Below are 18,435 nucleotides of genomic sequence, written 5' to 3'. Positions count from 1 at the left end.
CTGTTGCGTATATAAACTGGACAGGCTCGCTCGAGCGAAGACTTGGTCGCTCGAGCGATCAGACACAGAGAAACTACGCTCGAGCCAAGGAAGCCTTGCTCGAGCCAACAAGCCAAAAGCTCGCTCGAGCGAAAGAAAGCTCGATCGAGCGAAGAACTCAAACCCTCAGGTCTGTAACTAGACACACGCTCGAGCGAAGGAACTATTGCTCGAGCGAAGAACGAACTAACTCGCTCGAGCGAAGAAAAGCTCGCTCGAGCCAAGAATGCAAAGCTACAGGTCCAAACCAGACACAAACTCTCGTTCGAGCTACCAAATCCCGGCTCGAGCGAAGAACCAAAAACAACAGCTCGCTCGAGCGACAAACTCCTCGCTCGAGCGAAGATCCAAAATACTGGACAGCAACACTTGATTTCTAAACCCAACCAACCTGAAACAAACCAGCCCAACACATCCTATAATTCCAAATAAGAAAAATAAGGGACAACAACAACCATTATAAAATAACAGAATCTACGGAACCTAAGTCCGGATACAATAATCAAATGGGAGAAGGCCGGGGTCGCTATAGTTATTTTGGATTGTTTGGTTAAACTTATTTTAAATAACTTTTAATTCTAACAACTTATTTTAACTCAAAAAAACTGATTATGAGAAACTGCTTTTCCCTTGTTTCTGATTATCATCTTCTGCTGTGGACATGTTAATTTACGGTTATACTCTTAGATTTTCTTTATTTTTATTTTTTTAAAAAAATAAAAAAAAAGACCCAAATGGACTATAAATTATTATTATTATTTTTTATGAGAAATGTAGACAAGTAGTGAATAACAAAAATAAAAATTAATTGAAAAAATTATTTCATAGCTTATTTAAAAAACACTACTCAACAACTTAAATCTATAATCCAACAACTATACCAAACAGATTAATAACTTTTGATTAAAGTCATAATTTATAATCTGTTAAATTATAATTTATAATCTGTTTTAATAATTACGCCAAACGAACCACTATATTGTGCAACCGACAACGGCTTGCAAACTTTGGAAGTCTACTCAAGCATGGACTCATTTTTAAGTGGTTGAAGCATGGACAGACTCCAAAACGCTTACTTTTGTTAGGTGCCATAGCCTACATTTGCAGCCTTCTTGCAAAACAAAAGACTGCAGTTATAATAATTATGCTTTTTCTTTGTAAACCCAAAAGCCACACCGCATCCTCTACAAGTCGACTGATCAGTATTAAAGATAGATTTGTGTAAACAAATCGCAATTGTAAAATTTGCTACTACAGAATCATTTTTTTTTTATAATAATATTCGGAACTCAAGTTTCGAATGAAACAATTAAATTTGGAAATCAAATTCCGAAAATTTGTTCGGAAGCCAAAAGCCGAATAATATTTTTATATTCAAAAAATCAGTGCCGATGTGCAAAATCAACCATCTTCCAAGAAAAAAAGAGGATTTATGGAAAATAAGAGATATTGTAGGCCTTCAATGGAGTTGTCAATAGAGGCTCTTCATTGTGGCTTCAATATGGGTGGAACCGGAAAATGGGTGTGAATAGGTCTGGAATTTTGAACATAAATGTAAAATGAGGGTTTAGGTGATGTGTGTACAAAGATATGAGTTAGGGGTATAATTGAAACATTTGGTATGCGGATTGAGAACAATAACATATAATCAAATTAATAAGTGTGTACACTAAGAAATGATGTCCACAAAGATAAATAGGTATTGAAATAGAATTTCTCAACTTTATTAGTGGGTTCTTAAAGAATATTATCTATTATCATTTAGGCTGGGGCTTGCATCCAGTCCGGCCTATTGAGCCCACTTTTGGATCCTTTTTCGATAATTCGAACTGTTCACATTTTAGAATTTGTTGAGTACATTATTTCTATAAAAAATCATGTCTATCAGATAATGGATACTATGTATTCGAATCATTTTTTTTATGAACAGTTAATTTTCTGACTGTCTATTTTTTTTCCAAACAAAAGTGATCCGAATACATAGTATCCATTATCCGATTGACGTGATTTTTTACAAGAATAATGTACTCAACAAATTCTAAAATATGAACGATTCTAATTATCGAAAAGGGGCTCAAAAGTGGGCCCAAACTAAATCGGACTGTCCTAGATCTACACTAGAGACAGTCTGACCTATCATTTATTGTACTTTAACAATAGTTTATTGTACACACCTACCCTTGGGGCAGTCAATAGCATTTGTTATTAGATTTTGTTAATAAGTGTCTTTAGAAAAAAATTATAGAATATTTTTAGAGCTGTCACATGTCTATATTCTCTCACGAATCATCATATACTATGCCTCCTCATATTTCTCAATCAACTGACACAAAATCATTAAACATATTTTCTCCACTAATCACAATACCTTAGAACACCACGTGACTATACTCTAGGAGCACTCAATAACCACTCATCCTTAGGATACTAGTTAAGATTGTATTAAATGAAACCAACAACCTAATATAGAATTTAGAAAAAATAATGAATGTGTGATTACAAAGAATTATTATCTATTTATTTATTTATTTTTGCAATATGGAGAAAATATCCTTTCTTTTGAGTCAATATTTATTTTTATTTTTATTTTTACTTTTTAGGTCATTTTTTTTATGTCTGGTTGAAAAAATAATGTTTTATTTATTTATTTATTTTACATTTTTTTATTTCAAAATTATTAATTTCACTTATCTACCATAACGTTTTTCAATGAATAACATAAAAAAATGTTTTTTTAAGTCCCACAGACAATATTTAAGCAATAACATTTAATGTTGTTAGGTTTTATTTCTTGGCAAACCCGTTTGACAAAACTCCTTTGAGTTGTAATTTTATTCGCATTTTTATTTCAGTGAGGTTATGAGTTGTTAGATGCGAATCCAACCCGAATCAAGCATTTCAGAGAAGTTTGTGATGATAAAGCTTTCAAGATTGCCACTTCGCTGATTATGACGGGGATCGAGCTGCCCGGTCAGCTCGCGGGGGTCCAGGGGGCAGCGCCCCTTGGCGGGTCCGGGGTAGCGCCACGGCGGGGTTGAGGGGCAGCGCCCCCGAAGCAAAATGCAAAAATGCATTCAAAGTTGCCTGTCCGAGCCTGTTATTTTTTTCCAGTTTTCCAATTTTGGCCTGTCCGCTCGAGCGGGGAAAGGGACGCTCGAGCGTGAATTGGAAGTTCTCAGCATCTCTGCAGTCGCCTGTAAAAATACTGGAATGTGTGATTTTACGCTCGAGCGGATGCTCCTACGCTCGAGCGCATCTCAGTTTGTTCGCACGCAGTTTTTGGTCAGTCCGCTCGAGCGGGCTGTGTTGAGCTCGAGCGGAGATCGCGGGACAGATTCTATAAATTCGCGTGTTGGGTCAGATTTTAGGAAAACTGCTCCAGATCTTCTTTTTGGTTTCTAGGGTTTATATCTGGGGATACTTTGGGAGTTTTCTTTGATGTTTTATTGAGTATTCAACTCATGTTCTAAAGAGAGTACATCAAAGGTTGTGTTTTGTTCTACAAAAGAGAGTGTTGTTCTTCAGTTGTGTATTCTGAAGAATTCGAGCCTGAAGCTGTGGTGGAATCCAGAGTGGCTCATCAGAAAGACAATTCCGTGGTGAAGATGGGGTTGGAAGAGGCACATAAAGGTTGGTTCAATTAGGCGTTGTGGTTTCGCTAGGTAATTGAGAGTATACCTGTGTAATTCCTTTAATTCTTCTTAGTGGATTGTCTTGTGGCTGTTGCCCGTGGTTTTTTGATCACAGTTGGAGGTGTCCAATTGTGGTTTTTTCCACGTTAAAATCGTTGTGTCTCTGTCTTGATTGCTTGATTGTTTGATTGTTTGATTGGGATTGTTATATTCTGCTTAAAATTGGTACATAATCACAAATCAACATCTAGAGGATTTCTAGATTTTTCAAATGTAATAGAGAATGCCATTAGGGTTTAACTTCTTTCAAATTGTTATCTTAATTTGAGAGAGTGTTTGAATTTAGTAGGTCAATTTTTGATCGATTTTAGTGATGTGAATCATTCATTTTTTAGAACTCATTGAGTAGAATATTTATGCAAAAAATTAAGATAATTGGACATTAATAGTTATGTGTTTCATTTTTCTCCAAAATTAAATCTAACATTCAATCAATTTGTTTGGAGGGAATGTTTAAAAAATTTAGGTTGCGTTTGGTAGAGTTTTGTAAATATGATTTGAGAGTAGGAGTTGTATTTTGAGTTTGTGAGTTATGAAATTATGATTTTAGTGTAGAAAATTTGTTTGGTTATGATTTTTAAATAGAGTGTTGAATTGAGTTTTGAATTGAGTGTGAAATTGAGTTTTGAATTGAGTGTGAAATTGAGTTTTGAAAGTTTGATTTGACATGCGAAGTAAGAAATTTGTTTGATTATGAGTTTTGGAAAAAGTTTTCGAAACTTAATTCAAATTGTTATAACTCATAACAAAACACACTACTTTCACACTATTGAAAATTCTAATCAATACTCATAACCAAACTCTTTTTAAAATTCAATTAAAAAAATTTATTATTATCAGAAAATAACATTAATCAATTTTTTAATTGAAAATGCTACAAAGGAAATAATTTTTTTTCAAAATAAATATTCAAAAAATTTAAATCATAAATATTTAAATAATTTAAATAATCTAAAAAATTTAATAAGTAAAAAATTAAAATAAATATTCAAAAAATTTAAATAATTTAAAATGTTAATATTTTAAATTTAAAAATAACTCTACACTCAAATCGTAACCAAACACATAAAATAAAACTCAATTAAGAAATTATTTTTAAAACTCATAACCAAACACATAACTCGAAACTCCATATTACTTTCACAACTCTACACTCAAATCGTAACAAAATACATAACAAAAAAATTAAAATATTTAAAAATATTTTTATAAAATAGAGTTTGAATTTATTTTTATAAAATATTTTAAAATTTAAAAAATTAAAATCGTAATATTTTGAAATTAAAATATTTTAAAAAATTAAAAAAATTAAAAAATGAAAAAAATCGTAACATATTTAAATATTAAAATATTTAAAATCTTAACAAAATTAAAATATTTTAAAAATATTTAAATATTAAAAATATTTAAAAAATTAAAATATTGATTTGAATTGAGTTTTAAAAAGAGTTTTGAATTATGTGTTTGGTTATGAGTTTTGAAAAGTAATGATTACGTTTTGAATTGAGTTTTAAGAAATGGTTGTAGAATTATGATTTGAAAGCTCAAAACAAACAAAACACTCAAATCAATGGGTGAAACTATAATTTAAATTGCTTACCAAACGGAGCCTTAATTTCTTTAAAATAAGTATTTTTTTTTATCAATTATGACTTTATTAAATATTATTAATAAATACTATGCAACAATTTTTATTTTTATTTGATTATTTATATATTTTTTTATTTTTTTATTTATTTATAATTTATAGTTATATTTTTTAATTATATAATATTAATTATGACGTCACGGTTCGACCGCTTTGACCCGACAGTTGAACCGGTGACCCGTCCACCCGGTCCCTTTACCGGTTCGCTCACCGGTCCGATTTTAAAAACATTGATGTAGATCTCACATTCATATAAGGGGTGTTTTAGAAAGATGATAAAAAGTTGATTTTTAACTTTTTATCAAGTTTTTTTGACTTTTTAGAAAAGTAATTTGGGAATTGATAAAAAGCTATTTTTTTATTTTTTAGGTTAATATTTATTTATATTGTTACATCACACTAAAATGACTAAAATACCTCCACCCAACTTAGAAAATTTATATTTTGCCCTAGCCCTTAAGATGTAAACATGAAGGATAATTAGGTAATTTTCTAACCTGCTTTATGGCCACTTCCCAAAGGGAGCTTCTATTTACGTATCCCCTTCCCCTCTTTGCACACACTTCATAAAAATTATTTTTATTATAATTTTTTTTTCAAGTGAATTTACTATTATGAACATCAAATAAACACATTCGGAAGTTAAATGTCGAAAAAATAATAAAAATTCAGAAGTCTACTTCCGAATCAATTGTTTATTTTCAAAAAATTACTTCTGAACTAATTACTTATTTTCAAAAAAAACTACTTTTGAATTAATTATTTATTAAAAAAAATATGTATAAAATATCATGAGTGTGTCCAAATAGAAACTCTCATTCCCAAATGACCAAAAACGTAACTTTGGCGTTTTGTGAGGTCACAAAACGTGACTTTGTACTGGATTCTTAAAAGAGGACAAAATATTTAGTGAGAAATCTGATAAATTATTTGGGATAGGTTTGGTTTGTGTTTGAGAGATGTGTTTTAGAAATAAAAAGTACGAAAAGTTGTTTGGTTTGGTTTTTTTTAAAAGATATTTTGGAAAATTATTTTGAAAGAAAGTTTTGAAAAAAGTGATTGATTTGATGTGTGTAAAAGAGAGATTTATTTGAAAAACTTATTTGATTTACAAGTTTTGAGAATTTTTTTAAAAAAAATTTATTTTATTTAATTACTTTTAAAAACTCATTTATAGAGAAAATTTCTTAAAATTTTTTCAAAAATACAAACCAAACCAACCCTTAAAATCTTCAAATGAAAATGAAAGGGGTGAGAGGAGAGAGCGTGAGACAGGGACGAGAGAGGAGACAAGATGGAGGAGAGAGAATGACAGCGGAGAAAGAAAAAGAAAACGCGAGTTTCGAGGGAAAGTGAGAAGGGTGAGAGGAGAGAGCGTGAGACAAGAAAGAGAGAGGACAGAGGACAGAGGACAGAGGACAGAGGAGAGAGAATGACACGAGAGAAGGAAAAAGAAAACGTGAGTTTCGCGGGAAAGTGAGAGTGAGCAATAAGTTTGAGCTTTTCAGCTCTATTCAATTTCTTAAACACTTCCAGCATGGACCCATAAATAAGAATCCCAAATATCACTGTGGTATCCCTTAGATTTTACATCCAATAAGGATGTTTAGTTACAATTTCTTAAATTTAATTTTTTAAAAAGTAGATATTTTATTTTTAGTTTTTTATTTTATTTTTAGTGAATATTTTTAAAATTTTAAAAAAAAAATTATTTTTTTAGATATATCTTACTTAGATGTATCTAAATAATAAAATATTTATAAAAAAATATTTTTAAAAAAATAATAAATATAGAAAAATATTAAAAAAAAATGTACTGAATTTTTATATTTTATTTTGAATTTTTAGTATTTAATAATTTTTTTTTCACAAATATTATACTTTTAAGTGTATTTATGTTAGGTGTGTCTAAAAATTTTAAAAAAATTTGCTTGAAATATTAAAAAAATTCAATAAAAACAAAAAAATACAAAAAACTAAAAAGTAGAATTTCCTGAAAAGGAAATTCTGAAAATAAAAACCAAACAGAGTGTATTCTACTTTATTTACAAAACTTTTTAATTGTCTTAGTCAACTTTTTTGATTTCAAGTCAAGTTGTAATTGAGCTTATTTGTACAAGGTCATTTCGACAACATGCGAAGAACAACAACATGATAGTATTAATTCTAATTGTCACTTTCATATTTTTATTAAAATCTCACTTTAAGATTGGTTTGACATCACTTACAAAAGTTAAAAAGAAAAAAAAAGTTCATACTGTTTACCTTATTTGGGCGGGAAGTCTGTGGAGTCAAAAAAAAAGAAAAGAAAACAATGCAACTCAGTGTTGCGTATTGCATTTTCCCTAAATGCAATGACGTGGCACAATGTAAGCCACAAATTCCCATTAAAAAAAAATTGAAATGTATGGAAAGCCAGCTCAGTACTGCTGCATGTGGCAAGAAGGGCAACTTGGTAATTTTGATATTTGCTACAATATTTTATTACATATTTTTTTGTAAAAAGTCAAAAAGTTATTCCAAACATACATTTTTTTCTTTACTTTTTTAGCAAAAAGTCAAAAAGTAAACTTATATAGATTATCCTAAACAACTATTTAGTCTCTATACTATAGTCAGTATCCCTATAATTTGACTAAAAGTTCACTTTAGTTCCTCCATTAATTTTCAAAACGGTGTTATATAATTGGGCCCAACTGACTTGAAATTTAGTAGTTGTCTAGGACAATTGAAATATCTAGGGGGTGAGATGGAGTGTAAGCCACAAATTCCCATAATTGTTTTTTTTTTTAAAATGCATGGAAAGCCAGCTCAGTGTTGCTACATGTGTCAAGAAGGGCAACCCGGTAATTTTGATATTTGCTACAATATTTTATTACATATTTTTTCGTAAAAAGTCAAAAAGTTATCCCAAACATACATTTTTTTTCTCTACTTTTTAAGCTAAAAAGTCAAAAAGTGCACTTATATAGATCATCTCAAATAACCACATGGTCTCTCTACTATAGTCAGTATCCTTATAATTTGACTAAAAGTTCACTTTAGTTTCTCCATCAATTTTCAAAACGGTGTTATATAAGTGGGCCCAATTGAATCGAAATTTAGTAGTTGTCTAGGACAATTGAAATATCTAGGGGGTGAGATTGAGTGTAAGCCACAAATGCAATGACGTGGCACAATGTATATAGCGATTTCGACTTTGACCCGATCCATTTGATATCATCGAGCTCGGGTTTTATGGTTTTCAAGTGTTGTTCATGTCTTTTCTCCTTTATTCTTGCTCGAGTTTGTGATTGTGTTGGTTGGAGCATGTTTAGAACAGGCTTGTTGCTTAGTTTTCAAACATTTGTTGCCCAGATTTTTGCACTTATGCTCGAGCGGCACTTCTTGCGCTCGAGCGAGTTTTGCAAACTCTTAGTATTTTTGCAGGTCTGCAAAACTACTGGGAGAGTGCATTCTACGCTCGAGCCGTTCTTTTTGCGCTCGAGCAGGCTCAGCTTAATCGACCATTTTTACACTCGAGCGATGGTTTGTCCTCTGCAAAAATTTTGGGTATGTGTATTCTACGCTCGAGCGGACATTTCTTGCGCTCAAGCGGAACAACTTATTGTGTATGGTGCTTGAGCGTCAACTCTTGTGCTCCAGCGGACTGTGCGTATATTAGTTCGTAGTAGCCTATTTTTTCATCTATTTTCTCTAAAAAACCCTAGATGGGGACTCTCTCTCTCTCTAAAACTCTCATTTTCTCTACATTTTTACCTAGATTTAGTGATCTTTCTACCCATTTGCCATTGTTAAAAAGGTAGAGCGTCTCAAGAGCTCTGTTTTGATCCGAGTAGAAGTTGATTTCGGTGTCTTTGAAGTTTATCCATCTCTCCATTTGGTCTTCTAAGCTTGAGGTAGAGACTCTCTATACTCTCTATGAGTTTTAACTTGGTTATTCCTTGGTGTGTGAGAAACATTAGGTTTTAAGGTAATTTTAACAAACCTCGGGTTTGGGTTTAAATTCAAAAGAGGAGTTTTAAAAAGGATGTCTTGGAAATGATCATGGGATTGAGAATGAACTTGTGTTAAAACAGATGATTTGGTGGTTGAGGTGAGATTTGGAAGGAGATGGGATTTTGCCCTAACATGTTCAAGTAATTATTTTGCATAAATAATGAAATTGGAAATGAGAATATGAAATTAGATGAATGTTTATCTAAATGGTGAAGTTGGATGTGTATTGTCTCCTATCTATGGAAATTTGAATAATTTATCTATTGAGAAGATTGTATATCTGTTTAGAAATATCTATTTTGAGCTATCGATGGAGGATAACTGTGATTGTTGTAGAAACTACATGAGGATTAGGTGAATTGAAACTAATCTCTTATCGATTGTCATTGAATATGACTATGTTTAATACATTGTATATGTAAAATGTTTGGGAAGAGACAAGGGATGGATTTCATTAAACTAAGTTGGCCTGTGCGTCCAGGGTGAAAGTCCTGAAAACATTATGTATACATAGGCGTCGATTCTCGCTAGCAATTTGAAGCGTTTATGTGTAACGGTTGTGTGGTAAGAAAACCACTGAGTTTTAATCTCAGTTGGGTTATCTGGGTAACAATGGATATGACTTACGAATTGAGGAGATTTGAAATGACACGAAACGAATTGATACGATATGGATTTGGGAAGAAGAGTTGTAAATGATTCTTATTTTGAAGACTGGCCAGGTGCATCATGTTTATAACCTTGTTAAAGTTCATATATTATGCTAGATTGTTTCTGCTAGGCTTTGGCTCGCTCTATTTGGGAAAAATCATTTTCAGGTGCCGGTGATATGCCTTCGCCAAGGCAGTAGCTTGGAGGGATTGGCAGCAAGAACTTCTGTTTTGTTATATCTGTTTTTATATAGCCAAGGGCTTTGTATTGTGTTGAGTTAAGCTCACTTTTGTTGTAACCAAGAACTATCTTGGAAAGATGTAAGCCCGTAGGGCATTTATTTCGTTGATCATTTAGTTTGGTTTTACATGTTATACATTCAAGGTAGAGCTTATGAATGTGTAATGCATGTGCCTTTTTGTAAATGAACTCTGATTAATGAAAGCCAAATACTCTGCTTATGTCATTTTTGTATTAGTCTTTACGGTTGAATCATTGTATTATTTTTGAGGGTGTGACAACTTGGTATTAGAGCGTACTAAGTTTGAATACTTTGGATACATGGGAAGTGGTTAGTACTACAATAGGTTTGTCTCGCTTACTAGAGACTTAAGTACGAACAATATGTACTTATATAATAACATGTTTATGTGATTATATGGGTATGAGATTGAATTTCTAGGATGTTGATTGAGTCTACGGGTTTTTAGAAGTCCTATTAGAAGAGCACTTGATCCCTGTTGTTTCTAACTGGAACTCTAGCAACGCCGCAGGACGGTCATTATCTGGGAATGAAATTTGTATGTGTTTACGTGACTATTTGCCTAAGTGGAGTGAATTACTGTTGTCCATCGTATTAAGACCCGAGTGAGTTAGCATCGGTACATTTGTAAATGTGCTAATCTCTTTTGTTACCTTTATTAGGATGTCAGGACGTGAACGTGGTGGTAGGCATGGTAGGCCTAGACTGCAGGAGATGCCGATACCGGATGATATTCTAACACAGGAGGAGGGTGTTGGTCAGGCCAATGTGGCTGAACCGGTGGGTCAACAAGCCATGGGCGTCTTAGCCCGCGAAATGGTCGGAGCATTGAGGGAATCCATGGACATTCTCAGGGTTGAGAATCAAGTCCAGGCCTAAGTAGCTTCCGGTTGAATCCAGATGAGTTTTTGGGTGATCCCAAGGAGCCACTGAAAACGGATGAGTGACTAGAATAGATGGTGAAGATATTTGAGATGCTCGGTATCGGCGATGGGGGTTTGAGAGTGACCTTGGCATCCTTTCAGTTGAAGGGAGATGTAGGTTAATGGTGGAAGTATGTGCGTGGGCGTATTGGAGTGACTTGGAGGCTTTCGTTGACACTTTCCAGGACAAGTTCTTGCCTCCCACTGTTGGGGAGAAATTGAGGGATCAGTTCTCTCAGCTCAAACAGTTGAGCACACCGGTGGTCGAGTTTGAGGCCGTATTCACTAGCCTCTCTAGGTTTGCACCAGAGTTAGTGGCGACAGATGAGCGCCATTGTCTGGAGTTTGAGAAGAGATTAAGGACCGGGCTAATGTTCAAAGTGGCCGGGTCGATGATTAGGGATTATGGACACTTTGCAGAGGCAGCGGCTTATTTGGAGACCGTAATGCAGATAGAAGAGGAGAGGATGAAGGGTTTCAGGAGAAGTCAGGATGTGCAGAGGGATAGTAAGAGGTAGAGGCGTTCTAACTCACAGCCGTCCCAGGGAGCTCAGTCGAGGTCCATTTTTCCACTGCCGAGTTCGGGTTCTGGGAGGGGTGGTTAGGAGGACATTACTTGTTTCAAATGTGGTCAGTTGGGCCACAAGTCTCCGGCTTGCCCACAGAGAGGAGGAGAGCAACGGTCTGCACCGTCTTTGGCTTGCTCTCAAAGCTAGAGTCAGGGGAGAGTCCAGCTGCTCACTTGTTATTAATGTGGGCAGGCGAGGCACCTGAAGAGATTTTGTCGACAGTTAGGTGGCATACCTGGTGCGTTTGGTTCGAAGCAGACACAGAGCCACCAGCCAGCACAGTCATCACAGGCCTCAAGGGCTAACCAGGGAGCCTCTTTGGCTCAATCAGTGTAGTAGGCTTATGCTCTGAGAGGTAAGCAGGTAGATTAGAGGCCTACTGGGCGTGTATATGCTATTACCGTGCCAGATCTAGTACCAGCGCCTTCGGTAGTAAGAGGTACCTTTTTGTTCTATAATTCAGTTGCTGATGTGTTGATTGATATGAGTGTATCCCATTCATTTATTTCGTCTATATTTGCATCGATTTTGGGGTTAGAGTTGGCTTAGTTAGCATCCTCTATCTGTGTAAAGTCACTTTGGTGGTGAGATTATTTTGAAGTAGAGGTGTCAGGGCTGTGACATAGAGGTTGTCGGTCGCCCACTTCCGTTTGCATTTGTATTGATTGATATGTCTAGCTTTGATGTTATATTGGGTATGGACTAGTTGTCATCCTATCGAGCTGTTATAGACTGTTACCGTCAGAGGGTTACTGTATGTACCTTGAGCGGTAACTGTTTTTATTTCTTGGGGGACTGGGTTGGTAGAGTCTTAGCACCGGTGTTTGATCCGCATGGACGGAGTGAGCTTGGTTGCCTTCTAGCCAACTTCTCGAGTACTGAGTGTGATGAAGTCCGAGTTGAGTTGCCAAGGGTAGTTTGTGAATACCCGAACATTTTTCTGGAGGATCTTAGTAGTTTACCACTTCATCGTGAGATCGAGTTCTCTATTGATTTAGTGCCTAACACGACACCAATTTCTATGGCATCGTATAGATTTGCACCAGCCGAGTTGAGTGAGTTGAAGATTCAACTCCAGGAATTGCTAGATAAGGGTTTTATTCGCCTTAGTACTTCATCTTAGGGAGCACCGGCTCTTTTTGCCAAGAAGAAAGATGGTGCTTTGCGACTTTGTATAGATTACTGGAAGTTGAACCGGTTAACTGTTAAGAACAAGTACCCAATGTCTCGTATAGACGATTTTTTTGATAAGTTGAAGGGGTCTTGTTGCTTCTCTAAGATAAACCTAAGATCGGGTTACCACCAGTTGAGAGTGAGAGAGGAGGACATCCCGAAGACGGCATTTCGTATGAGGTATGGCCATTATGAGTTCCTAGTGATGCCCTTTGGACTAACCAATGCACCAGCTGTATTTATGGACTTGATGAACCGGATCTTTTTTGAATTTCTCGATCGTTTTGTGGTCATTTTTGTGGATGACATCTTGATTTATTCACCATTTGAGGAGGAGCACGATGAACACTTGCAGGTTGTACTTAAGTTACTTAGAGCCCACAAACTATATGCTAAGTTTGGAAAGTGTGAATTCACGATGAAAGAGGTTAAGTTCTTAGGCCATATGGTATCTGGGGAAGGGGTGATTATAGATTCATTCAAGATAGAGACAGTGCAAGATTGGGAACAACCTAAGAATGTTTTTGAGATCTGTAGTTTCTTAGGGTTGGCCGGGTATTATCGTCGGTTCGTGAAGGATTTCTCTAGGCTGGCCTCACCATTGGCTAGATTGACAAGGAATGGAGTTAAATTTGTGTGGAATGAGACTTGTGAGAAGTCGTTCCAAGAGCTCAAGGTTAGACTTACCACTGCTCCAGTATTGATTATTCTGGAGACGGGTTTGGGCTATTTGGTATATTGCGATGCCTTATGGGAAGGCTTGGGTTGTGTTTTGATGCAAGAAGGGAAAGTAGTAGCCTATGACTCGCGTCAGTTAAAAACACATGAGAGGAATTACTCTACTCATGACCTAGAGTTAGCGGCAGTGATTTTTGCTTTAAAGATTTGGAGGCATTATTTGTATGATGAGAAGTTTGAAGTATTTTCTAATCACAAAAGTCTGATGTATCTGTTTACACAGAAATACTTGAATCTGAGGCAGATGAGGTGGATCGAATTTATAGAGGATTATGACTTTGAGTTACATTATCACCCAAGAAAGGCAAATGTCGTAGCTGATGCCTTGAGTAGGAAATCAATTAGCAGTGTAACTTGTATTGCCATCCGAGAATGGGAGATGTCGGGTGCTATCAGGGAGTTTGACTTGCATCTTGGTGAGTCTGTTGAGTCTGCCGCTTTGTTTTTGGTAACTGTGCAACCTACATTTCTGAACCGAGTGATAGAAGCACAAAAGGGTGACCTTGAGGCAGAATCCCTTTAGGGGAAGATCTCCAGTGAAAAGGTAAAAAGAGGCTTGAATGTGTATGTGTATCTCGACCTGAGTGTGAGGTATCATGACCGTTTGTTCGTACCGGAGTCTTGCTGAGGGAAAATACTCCAAGAGTTTTACCATTCACGCCTTGCGATACATCCGGGAGACACAAAGATGTTTTACGATCTTAGTCGCCAGTTTTGGTGGAGAGGTATGAAGAAGGATGTGGTCGTTTTTGTGTCAAAATACCTTACAAATGAAGGTCGAACATCAAAGGCCAGCGGGTTTGTTGCAACCCTTGCCTATAGCTGAATGGAAGCGGGAGCATATCACGATGGATTTTGTTGTGGGCCTTCCGAGGACTCAATGGGGTAGTGATGCTCTTTGGGTGGTAGTTGACTAGTTGACTAAGTCGGTGGACTTTATACCTATGCGCGTAAGTGACTCGGTAGACTTTTTTGCCGACCTGTACATTGGGGACATAGTGAGATTGCACAGGGTCCCAATGACGATTTCATCGGATAAAGAGCCGCGTTTTACGGCCCGGTTGTGGCAAAGCCTACAGAGTGCCTTGGGCACTAAATTGACTTTTAGCACCGCGTATCATCCTAAGACTGATGGGCAGTCCAAGCGTACTATTTAGATCCTTGAGGATATGCTTCGGGGTTGTGTCCTTGACTTCAAGGGTTCGTGGGAGAGGCACTTGCCCTTAGTGCAGTTTGCCTATAACAATAGTTTCCAGTTGAGTATTGGTATGGCACCGTTTGAGACCTTGTATGGCCAACCATATAAATCTCCTGTGTATTGGGTCGAGGTGGTGATGCACTTATGTTGGGTCTAGAATTGGTCCAGGAAACGATGGAGAAAGTTGTACTTATTCATAAGAGGTTAGCTATAACCCAGAGTCGCCAGAAGAGTTATGCTGACCGTAGGAGAAAACCTTTGTCCTTTGAGGTGGGAGATCATGTCTTTTTAAATATATCACATAGGAGGGGTTTGATGAGGTTTGGAAAGAGTGAGAAGTTGTCCCTCGATTCATTGGGCCTTTTGAGATCCTTGATAGGATTGGAGAGGTAGCTTATCGTTTGGCATTACCGCCACAACTTTCCGGGATTCATGATGTATTTCATATTAGCATGCTTCGGAAGTATGAGTCGGATCCATCGCACGTGTTAGATTGGACCGACTTAGAGGTAGATGAGGATACCTCTTATGAGGAGAGACCAGTGAGATTCTTGGATACCTGGGAACAAGTCTTGCGAAGCAAGATGATTCCCTTGGTGAAAGCATTGTGGAAACATCACGAGGTTGAAGAAGCAACTTGGGAACGCCAGTTGGAAGTCCATGAGAAATATTCGAACTTATTTATTGATGTTTGAACATGTAATGGAAATTTGTTATGTGAATAGAATATGAAAATATTATATATGTTTTGAATGTATGAGAACATTGTATATGTTGAATATGTTACACAGGCTTAATCTAAACATTGTGTATATTGTTTAAGTTTTGAAAATGCGAATTTATTATAAACATTGAATATATTTTGGAAATGTGAAATATATATTCAGTATAGAGAATTTGTTCATCATGTATTGGGATTGAATGACCGGTGGATAGGTCTTGGTCTTGGAGTTGATTTGTAATCATTGTGGTAATTGGTTAAGACTTGGTTTTTAAAACTCAATTTGAAATTTCAGGGACAAAATTCTTTAAGGATGAGAGGTTATAGCGATTCCGACTTAGACCCGATCCATTTGATATCCTGAAGCTTGGGTTTTATGGTTTTCAAGTGTTGTTCATGCCTTTTCCCCTTTATTCTTGCTTGAGTTTGGTGATTGTGTTGGTTGGAGCATGTTTGAAACAAGTTGGTTGCTTTGATTTCAAACTTTTGTTGCCCAGATTTTTGCTCTTCCGCTCAAGCAGCACTTCTTACGCTTGAGTGGGCTTTGCAAACCCTCAGTACTTTTGCAGGTCTGCAAAACTACTGGGAAAGAGTATTCTACGCTCGAGCGGTTGTTTCTGCGCTCGAGTAGGCTCAGCTCGAGCGGCCATTCTTGCACTTGAGCGATGGTTTGTCCTCTGCAAAACTACTGCATGTGTTTATTCTGTGCTTGAGCGGACATTTCTTGCGCTTGAGCAGAACAACATATTGTGTCTGGCATTCGAGCGTCAACTCTTGTGCTCGAACGGACTGTGTATATATCAATTCTCAACAGCCTACTTTTTCATCACTTTTTCATCTCTTTTCTCTCAAAAACCCTAAATGGGGACTCTCTCTCTAAAACTCTCATTCTCTCTACATTTTCATCTAGATCTAATGATCTCTCTACTCGTATGCCTTTGTTAAAAAGGTAAAACATCTCAAGAGCTCCGTTTTGATCCAAGTAGAAGTTGATTTCGATGTCTTTGAAATTTCTCCATCTCTCCCTTTGGTCTTGTAAGCTTGAGGTAGGGACTCTTTATACTCTCTATGAATTTTAACTTGGTCATTCCTTAGTGTGTGAGAAACATTAGGTTTTGAGGTAATTTTAACAAACCTAGGGTTTGGGTTTAAATTCAAAAGAGGGGTTTTAAAAAGAATGTCTTGGAAATGATCATAGGACTGAGAATGAACTCGTGTTGTGTTAAAATAGATGATTTGGTGGTTGGGATGAGATTTGGAAGGAGATAGGGTTTTGCCCTAAAACGTTCAAGTAATTATTTTGCATAAATAATGAAATTGGAAATGAGAATATGAAATTTGATGAATGTTTATATAAATGGTAAAGTTAGATGTGTATCATCTCCCACCTATGGAAATTTGAATAATTTATCTATTGAGAAGATTGTATATCTATTTAGAAATATTTGTTTTGGGCTATCGATGGAGGATAACTATGATTGTTGTAGAAATTGCATGAGGATTAGGTAAATTGAAACTAATCTCTTATTGATTGTCATTGAATATGACTGTGTTTAATACATTATATATATATGATGTTTGGCAGGAGACTTTATTGAACTAAGTTGGCCTGTGTGTCCAGGGTGAAAGTCCCGAAAACATTGTATATACATGGGTGTCGATTCTCACGGACGAAATTTCTATAAAATGGCAATTTAAAGTGTTTGTGTGTAATGGTTGTGTGGTAAGAAAATCACTGAGTTTTAATCTCAATTGGGTTATCTGGGTAACAATGCATATGACTCATGAATTGAGGAGATATGAAATGACACGAAACAAATTGATATGACATGGATTTGGGAAGAGGAGTTGTAAATGATTCTTATTTTGAACATTGGCCAGGTGCATCATGTTTATAACCTTGTTGAAGTTCATATATTGTGCTAGATTGTTTCTGTTGGGTTTTGGCTCACCCTATTTGGGAAAAATCATTTTTAGGTGCTGGTGATATGCCTCTGCCAAGGCAGTAGCTTGAAGGGATTGGGAGCAAGAGCTTCTGTTTTGTTATATCTATTTTTGTATAGCCAAGGGCTTTGTATTGCGTTGAGCTAGGCTCACTTTTGTTGTAAACAAGAACTATCTTAGAAAGATGTAAGCCCGTAAGACATTTATTTCGTTGATTATTTAGTTTGGTGCCATATGTTATAGATTCAGGGTAAAGCTTATGAATGTGTAATGCATGTGCCCTTTTGTAAATAAACTCTGATGAATGAAAATCAAATACTCTGTTTATGTCATTTTTGTATTAGTCTTTACTGTTGAATTATTGTATTATTTTTTGGGGTGTGACAATGTAAGCCACAAATTCCCATAAATAAATAAAAAAATTAAATGCACGGAAAGCCAGTTCAGTGCTGCTACTTGTGTAAGGAAGGGTAACCCGGTAATTTTGATATGTGCTATTATATTTTATTACATATTTTTTTCGAAAAAAGTCAAAAAGTTATCCCAAACATACATTTTTTCTCTATTTTTTTAGCTAAAAAGTTAAAAGGTATACTTATATAGATCATTCCAAATAACTAAGTCTCTTTACTATAGTCAGTATCCCTCTAATTTGACTAAAAGTTCACTTTAGTTCGTCCATCAATTTTCAAAACCGTGTTATATAATTGGGCCCAACTTACTCAAAATTTAGTAGTTGTCTAGCACATTGAAATATCTAGGTGGTGAGGTTGAGTGTAAATTGTAATTTTTCCTTTTATTATTATTATTATTATTTTCAAAATTGATATGGGTATGCGTGTTATTTAAGTGTGGGTTGTCGTCACAGTTAACCAAAC

The sequence above is a fragment of the Camellia sinensis genome, chromosome 12, assembly GCF_055761805.1.
Source record: "Camellia sinensis isolate YWXY chromosome 12, ASM5576180v1, whole genome shotgun sequence".
Lineage (NCBI taxonomy): Eukaryota > Viridiplantae > Streptophyta > Magnoliopsida > Ericales > Theaceae > Camellia > Camellia sinensis.
This window is presented reverse-complemented; position numbering follows the sequence as displayed.